Raw genomic sequence first — 8,190 nt, 5'->3', positions numbered from 1 at the left:
TTCTTTCCTTTTTCAAAGATACTTACTAACAATTAATGATTTGATTGAACATTTTTTGCCTTTTCTGTTGAGGAAGGTTTTATGTTTGAATCATATCTTTTCTTGTTAGGCAAGTCATTAATTCTTAAAATCATATCTTTTCAAATTGTTTTCAAATCATATCTTTTAAAATTGTTTTCAAATCATATCTTCTCAATCACATCTTTTTAAAACCATAACTTTTCAATCATATCTTTTTAATCACATCTTTTTCAAAATAAGTTTTCAATCAAATTTTTTTTAACTTCTAATTTCAAATCTTTTTCAAAAATCACTTGATTTCTTTTCCACTCTTATTTTCGAAAATCAATCAAGTGTTTTTCAAAATGTTTTCAAAATCTTTTACTTAAATTTTCGAAAATTACTTCCCTTCTTCTCACATCCTTCTATTTATGGACTAACACTATTCCTTAATGCAAAATTCGAACTCCATCTTCTTTGATAAGTTCGAATTTTCTACCTCTGTCTTCCATTTTTCTTCCTCTGACACCTCAAGGAATCTCTATACTGTGACATAGAGGATTCCATATTTTCTTGTTCTCTTCTCTTTCATATGAGCAGGAGCAAAGACAAAGGCATTCTTCTTGAGGCTGATCCTGAACCTGAAAGGACCTTGAAGAGAAAGCTAAGAGAAGCCAAAGCACAACTCTCTTTAGAGCACTTGAACGAACTCTTCAAGGAAGAAGAACAAATGGCAGCCGAAAACAACAACAATGCCAACAATGCAAGGAAGGTGCTGGGTGACTTTACTGCACCTACTCCCGACTTCTATGGGAGAAGCATCTCTATCCCTGCCATTGGAGCAAACAACTTTGAGCTTAAGCCTCAATTAGTTTCTCTAATGCAACAGAATTGCAAGTTCCATGGACTTCCACTGGAAGATCCTCATCAGTTTTTAGCTGAGTTCTTGCAAATCTGTGACACAGTCAAGACTAATGAGGTTGACCCTGAGGTCTACAGACTGATGCTATTCCCTTTTGCTGTAAGAGACAGAGCTAGAACATGGTTGGATTCTCAACCTAAAGAAAGCCTGGACTCTTGGGAAAAGCTAGTCAATGCCTTCTTGGCAAAGTTCTTTCCACCTCAAAAATTGAGTAAGCTTAGAGTGGAAGTCCAAACCTTCAGACAGAAGGAAGGAGAATCCCTCTATGAAGCTTGGGAAAGATACAAACAATTGATCAGAAAGTGTCCCACTGATATGCTTTCTGAATGGAGCATCATAGGTATTTTCTATGATGGTCTCTCTGAACTGTACAAGATGTCTTTGGATAGCTCTTCTGGAGGATCTCTTCATCTGAAGAAGACGACTACTGAAGCTCAAGAACTGATTGAAATGGTTGCAAATAACCAATTCATGTACACTTCTGAAAGAAATCCTGTGAACAATGGAACTAGTCAGAAGAAAGGAGTTCTTGAGATTGACACTCTGAATGCCATATTGGCTCAGAATAAAATATTGACTCAACAAGTCAATATGATTTCTCAAAGTCTGTCTGGGATGCAAAATGCACCAAGCAGTACTAAGGAAGCTTCATCTGAGGAAGAAGCTTATGATCCTGAGAACCCTTCAATAGAAGAGGTGAATTACATGGGAGAATCCTATGGAAACACCTACAATCCTTCATGGAGGAATCATCCAAATCTTTCATGGAAGGATCAACAGAGACCCCAACAAGGTTTCAATAACAATAATGGTGGAAGAAACAGGTTTAGCAATAGTAAGCCTTTTCCATCATCTTCTCAGCAACAGACAGAGAGTTCCAAGCAGAATAATTCTGACTTGGCAACCATGGTCTCTGATCTAGTCAAAACCACTCAAAGTTTTATGACTGAAACTAGATCTTCCATTAGAAATTTGGAAGGACAAGTGGGTCAGTTGAGCAAGAAAATTACTGAACTTCCTCCAAGCACTCTCCCAAGCAATACTGAGGAAAATCCAAAAGGAGAGTGCAAGGCCATCAACATGACCGAATTCTGGGAGGAAGAAGAGGCAGTGAACGCCACTGAGGAAGACCTCAATGGACGTCCACTGACCTCCAATGAGTTCCCCAATGAGGAACCTTGGGAATCTGAGGCTCAAGATGAGACCATAGAGATTCCATTGGACTTACTTCTGCCATTCATGAGCTCTGATGAGTATTCTTCTTCTGAAGAGGATGAGTATGTCACTGAAGAGCAAGTTGCTAAATACCTTGGAGCAATCATGAAGCTAACTGACAAGTTATTTGGAAATGAGACTTGGGAGGATAAACCCCCTGTGCTCACCAAAGAACTGGATGACTTGTCTAGGCAGAAATTGCCTCAAAAGAGGCAGGATCCTGGGAAGTTTTCAATACCTTGTACCATAGGCATCATGACCTTCAAGAAGGCCTTGTGTGACTTAGGGTCAAGTGTGAACCTCATGCCCCTCTCTGTAATGGAGAAATTAGGGATCTTTGAGGTGCAAGCTGCAAAAATCTCACTAGAGATGGCAGACAATTCAAGAAAACAAGCCTATGGACTTGTAGAGGATGTTCTGGTTAAGGTTGAAGACCATTACATTCCTACTGATTTCATAGTCCTAGAGACTGGGAAGTGCATGGATGAATCCATCATCCTTGGCAGACCTTTCCTAGCCACAGCAAAGGCTGTGATTGATGTCGATAGAGGAGAGTTGATCATTCAAGTGAATGAAGAATCCTTGGTGTTTAAGGCCCAAGGATATCCCTCTGTCATCATGGAGAGGAAGCATGAAGAGCTCCTCTCAAAACAGAGCCAAACAAAGCCCCCACAGTCAAACTCTAAGTTTGGTGTTGGGAGGCCACAACCAAACTCTAAGTTTGGTGTTGAACCCCCACATTCAAACTCTAAGTTTGGTGTTGGGAGGTTCCAACATAGCTCTGAGCATTCCTGAGGCTCCATGAGAGTCCTCTGTCAAGCTAATGACATTAAAGAAGCGCTTGTTGGGAGGCAACCCAATGTTTCATAATTAACTATTTTCTTTTGTTATTTTATGTCTTTTGTAGGTTGATGATCATAAGAAGTCACAAAATCCATGAAAAAAGCAAAAACAGAATGAAAAACAGGAAGAAAAACAGCACACCCTGGAGGAAGAACTCACTGGCGTTTAAACGCCAGTGAGGCTAGCAGTTGGGCGTTTAACGCCCAGTCTGGCACCATTCTGGGCGTTTAACGCCAGAAAGGGGCACCAGACTGGCGTTAAACGCCAGAAAAGGGCAAGAACCTGGCGTTAAACGCCAGAAAGGGGCACCAGCCCGGCGTTTAACGCCAGAATTGGCTCAAAACGTGTTTTTGAATGCCATTTGGTGCAGGGATGACTTTTCCTTGACACCTAAGGATCTGTGGACCCCACAGGATCCCCACCAAACCCACCACCCTCTCTCTTCTTCACCCATTTACCAATCACCTTAACACCTCTCTCCCAAAAACCCCCACCTATTAAATCCCACTATCATCTTCACTCCTTCATTTTCACACACCCTAAACACTACTTTTTCCCCTTTTGGCCGAACCACAAAGCCATCTCCCTCTCCTCCATTTCTTCTTCTTCTACTCTCTTCTTTCTTCTTTTGCTTGAGGACGAGCAAACCTTTTAAGTTTGGTGTGGTAAAAGCGTTGCTTTTCGTTTTTCCATAACCATTTATGGCATCCAAGGCCGGAGAAACCTCTAGAAAGAGGAAAGGGAAGGCAAAAGCTTTCACCTCCGAGTCATAGGAGATGGAGAGATTCATCTCAAGGGATGCACTTCCCTCCACAAGACTATTGGGAGCAACTAAACACCTCCCTAGGAGAGTTGAGTTCCAACATGGGACAACTAAGGATGGAGCATCAAGAACACTCCATCATCCTCCATGAAATTAGAGAAGATCAAAGAATCATGAGGGAGGAGCAACAAAGACAAGGAAGAGACATTGAGGAGCTCAAGCACTCCATAAGACCTTCAAGAGGAAGAACAAGCCGCCATCACTAAGGTGGACCCGTTCTTTAATCTCCTTGTTCTTTATTCTTCTGTTTTTCGAAAATTTATGCTTATGTTTATCTATGTTTGTGTCTTATGATCATTAGTGTCTTAGTGTCTATGCCTTAAAGTTATGAATGTCCTATGAATCCATCACCTCTCTTAAATGAAAACTGTTTTTATCACAAAAGAACAAGAAGTACAGGATTTCAAATTCATCTTTAAAACTAGCTTAATTAGTTTGATGTGGTGACAATACTTTTTGTTTTCTGAATGTATGCTTAAACAGTGCATATGTCTTTTGAATTTGTGGTTCATGAATGTTAAAATTGTTGGCTCTTGAAAGAATGATGAAAAAAGAGACATGTTACTGAGGATCTGAAAAATCATAAAAATGATTCTTGAAGCAAGAAAAAGCAGTGAATACAAAAAAATTCGAAAAAAAAAGAGAGAGAAAAAGAAAAAAAAAGAAAAACGAAAAAAATATATAATAAGAGTTGTAATCCAAGGCAAATAAGAGTGTGCTTAAGAACCCTGGACACCTCTAATTGGGGACTTTAGCAAAGCTGAGTCACAATCTGAAAAGGTTCACCCAATTATGTGTCTGTGGCATGTATGTATCCGGTGGTAATACTGGAAGACAGAGTGCTTTGGGCCACAGCCAAGACTCAATAAGTAGCTATGTTCAAGAATCATCATACTTAACTAGGAGAATCAATAACACTATCTGGATTCTGAGTTCCTAAAGAAGCCAATCATTCTGAATTTCAAAGGATAAAGTGAGATGCCAAAACTGTTCGGAGGCAAAAAGCTACTAGTCCCGCTCATCTAATTTGGAGCTAAGTTTCATTGATAACTTGGAGTCTATAGTATATTCTCTTCTTTTTATCTTATTTGATTTTCAGTTGCTTGAGGACAAGCAACAATTTAAGTTTGGTGTTGTGATGAGCGGATAATTTGTATGCTTTTTGGCATTGTTTTTAGTATGTTTTTAGTATGATCTAGTTAGTTTTTAGTATATTTTTATTAGTTTTTAGTTAAAATTCACTTTTCTGGACTTTACTATGAGTTTGTGTGTTTTTCTGTGATTTCAGGTATTTTCTGGCTGAAATTGAGGGACCTGAGCAAAAATCTGATTCAGAGACCAAAAAGGACTGCAGATGCTGTTGGATTCTGACCTCCCTGCACTCGAAGTGAATTTTCTGGAGCTACAGAAGCCCAATTGGCGCGCTCTCAACGCCGTTGGAAAGTAGACATCCTGGGCTTTCCAGCAATATATGATAGTCCATACTTTGCCCAAGATTTGATGGCCCAAACCGGCGTACAAAGTCACCCTCAGAAATCCCAGCGTTAAACGCCGGAACTGGCACCCAAATGGGAGTTAAACGCCCAAACTGGCATAAAAGCTGGCGTTTAACTCCAAGAAGAGTCTCTGCACGAAAAAGCTTCATTGCTCAGCCCAAGCACACACCAAGTGGGCCCGGAAGTGGATTTTTATGTCATTTACTCATCTCTGTACACCCTAGGCTACTAGTTCTCTATATATAGGACCTTTTACTATTGTATCTTCATCTTGGTTCTTCTGGTTCCCTTTCTGGGGCCGAAACCAATGATCACTTTTGTTCTTATGTATTTTCAACGGTGGAGTTTCTACACACCATAGATTAAGGTGTGGAGCTCTGCTGTACCTCGAGTATTAATGCAATTACTATTGTTCTTCCATTCAATTCCGCTTGTTCTTTGTCCAAGATATCACTTGTTCTTCAACTTGATGAAGGTGATGATTGATGCCCATCACCATTCTCACCTATGAACATGTGACTGACAACCACCTCTGTTCTACCTTCGATTGGGTGAATATCTCTTGGATTCTTTAATCGGAATCTTCGTGGTATAGGCAGGACCTGATGGCGGCATTCAAGAGAATCCGAAAGGTCTAAACCTTGTCTGTGGTATTCTGAGTAGGATTCAATGATTGAATGACTGTGACGTGCTTCAAACCTGTAACCTACTGGGCGTTAGTGACAGACGCAAAAGAGTGATTCTATTCCGGTAGGGGAGGGAACCAAACCGGTGATTGGCAGCACTGTGACAGAGTGTGTGCATTAGCTTTCACTGCGAGGATGGGAGGTAGCTGCTGACAACAGTGAAACCCTACACGAGCTTGCCATGGAAAGGAGTAAGAAGGATTGGATGAAGACAGTAGGAAAGCAGGGAGACGGAAGGGAAGGCATCTTCATTCGCTTATCTGAAGCTCTCACCAATGATATACATAAGTATCTCTATCTTTATCTTTATGCTTTATTCGTTTATCACTATACCCATTTGAGTCTGCCTGACTGAGATTTACAAGGTGACCATAGCTTGCTTCATACCACCAATCTCCGTGGGATCGACCCTTACTCGCGTAAGGTATTACTTGGACGACCCAGTGCACTTGCTGGTTAGTTGTGCGAAGTTGTAGTGATCACAATTTCGCGCACCACCGCTTAGGCCTGGATTTTATTTCCTTGGGCCCTCCTATCCATTAATGCTCAAAGCCTTGGATCTTTGCTAAAATTTTCGCCATTTTTTTTTGAACTGCTTTTTCTTGCTTCAAGAATCAATTTCATGATTTTTCAGATCCTTAACAATATTTTTCGTGTTCTTTGTCCTTTCAGGAGCCAATATTCATCAAATTCAAAGTACATCTTATGCACTGTTCAAGCATTCATTCAGAGAACAAAAAGTATTGCCACCACATTTAATTAATTATAATTTTATTTATTAAGAACTCGAAAAATATAAATTACTTCTTTATTCTAAAAGAAAATCTACTACTTTATTCATGCCTAGTGATGATGAGAAAAATAAATTATAACTTAATTGGAAATAAAATCAAAATAGACATCCTAATTACTAATAAATACCTTCTAAGGTTAATTTCTAAAGGGAATAATCTCTGCTAAGTTTAAAACAGAAAAATTGGAACTCAACAACCTGTTGTTTTGAGGAGTGGATGCTCCTCTAATTCTTTTGGGTGTGGTTCAAGGATTAATTTTTGGCGCTTCAGCTCCCTTAGATCACGCCCTTGCTCCTCCTGTTCCTTGAGCAGTTTGCAAATCATGCTACCTTGATTATTCTATTCTTCCTTTATTTGATCCATAGCTTCTTGCAATCTGGAAACAGAAGCCTCAAGCTGTTCCCAATATTCGAATTGGGGCAGTTCTGGGAGGGCTTCCTGTGCTCTCCTTCTGACAGGATCCTCTTGTTGCTGTTGCCTGATCATTGATGTTCCAGTAATGGGCTTTTCAATTGGGATATATTCAGTTATTCCCATCTTTACTCCAGCCTCTTTGCAAAGCGTAGAAACTAGGCTCGGATAAGCCAATTTGGCGTCCTTAGAATTCCTGTTTGCTATTTTATATAGCTCACAGGAGATCAGCTGATGGACTTCTACTTCTTTTCCCAACATGATGCAGTGAATCATGATAGCTCTTTTGATGGTAACTTCAGAATGGTTGCTGGTGGGCAATATGGAACGACAGATAAAATCCAGCCAGCCTCTGGCTACTGGTTTTAGATCTTCTCTTTTGAGTTGAACTGGGATGCCAGTTGTACTGGTAGTCCACTTGGTTCCAGGGATGCATATATCCTCCAGAACCTTGTCCAACCCTTTATTGACCCTCATCATTCTCCTATTAAAGGAGTCCGGGTCATCTTTCAGTTGAGGGATCTTGAATATCTCCCTGATCCTGTCAGCATTGGTATGAATGATTTTTCCTCTGACCACTGTCTTATGGTCAAAGATAGCAGCTCCAATGATTCTTTGCCTTTCTGTCTGCCATAGATTAGCATAAAATTCCTGAACCATGTTCTTCCCCACTTTCGTTTCAGGATTGGCCAGAATTTCCCAATTCCTGTTTCGAATTTGCTCTTGGATCTCCGGATATTCATCTTCTTTCAGATCAAATCTGACTTCCGGGATCACTGATCTGTGACTCATTATCTTGTAGTAATGGTCTGAATGTTCTTTAGTTAAGAACTTCCCTTGGTTCCAAAGTGGCTTTGGAACGCTTTCTTTCTTTCCTCTTGGGGCGGTTTGTTTCCCTTTGGGAGCCATGATCAAGAGACACAATAGTTTTTGTGATCACGGGAAAACACACCAAACTTAGAGCTTTGCTTGTCCTCAAGCAAAAGAGAAGAAAGAAGAG

The 8,190-nt window shown here is 40.2% G+C and overlaps 1 non-coding gene across 1 annotated transcript; it reads right to left on the bottom strand.

Annotated features, from left to right (window-relative positions):
* Positions 1-1,135: 1,135 nt before the first annotated feature.
* Positions 1,136-1,243, bottom strand: LOC112764844 (small nucleolar RNA R71). The gene has a single exon (XR_003183368.1). It is a non-coding gene; the product is annotated as a small nucleolar RNA R71 (small nucleolar RNA).
* Between the last annotated feature and the right edge of the window lie 6,947 nt (positions 1,244-8,190).

Source organism: Arachis hypogaea, chromosome 2 (assembly GCF_003086295.3).
Source record: "Arachis hypogaea cultivar Tifrunner chromosome 2, arahy.Tifrunner.gnm2.J5K5, whole genome shotgun sequence".
Lineage (NCBI taxonomy): Eukaryota > Viridiplantae > Streptophyta > Magnoliopsida > Fabales > Fabaceae > Arachis > Arachis hypogaea.
Note: the sequence above shows the minus strand (reverse complement) of the source record. Positions and strands in the feature narration are given on the sequence as shown.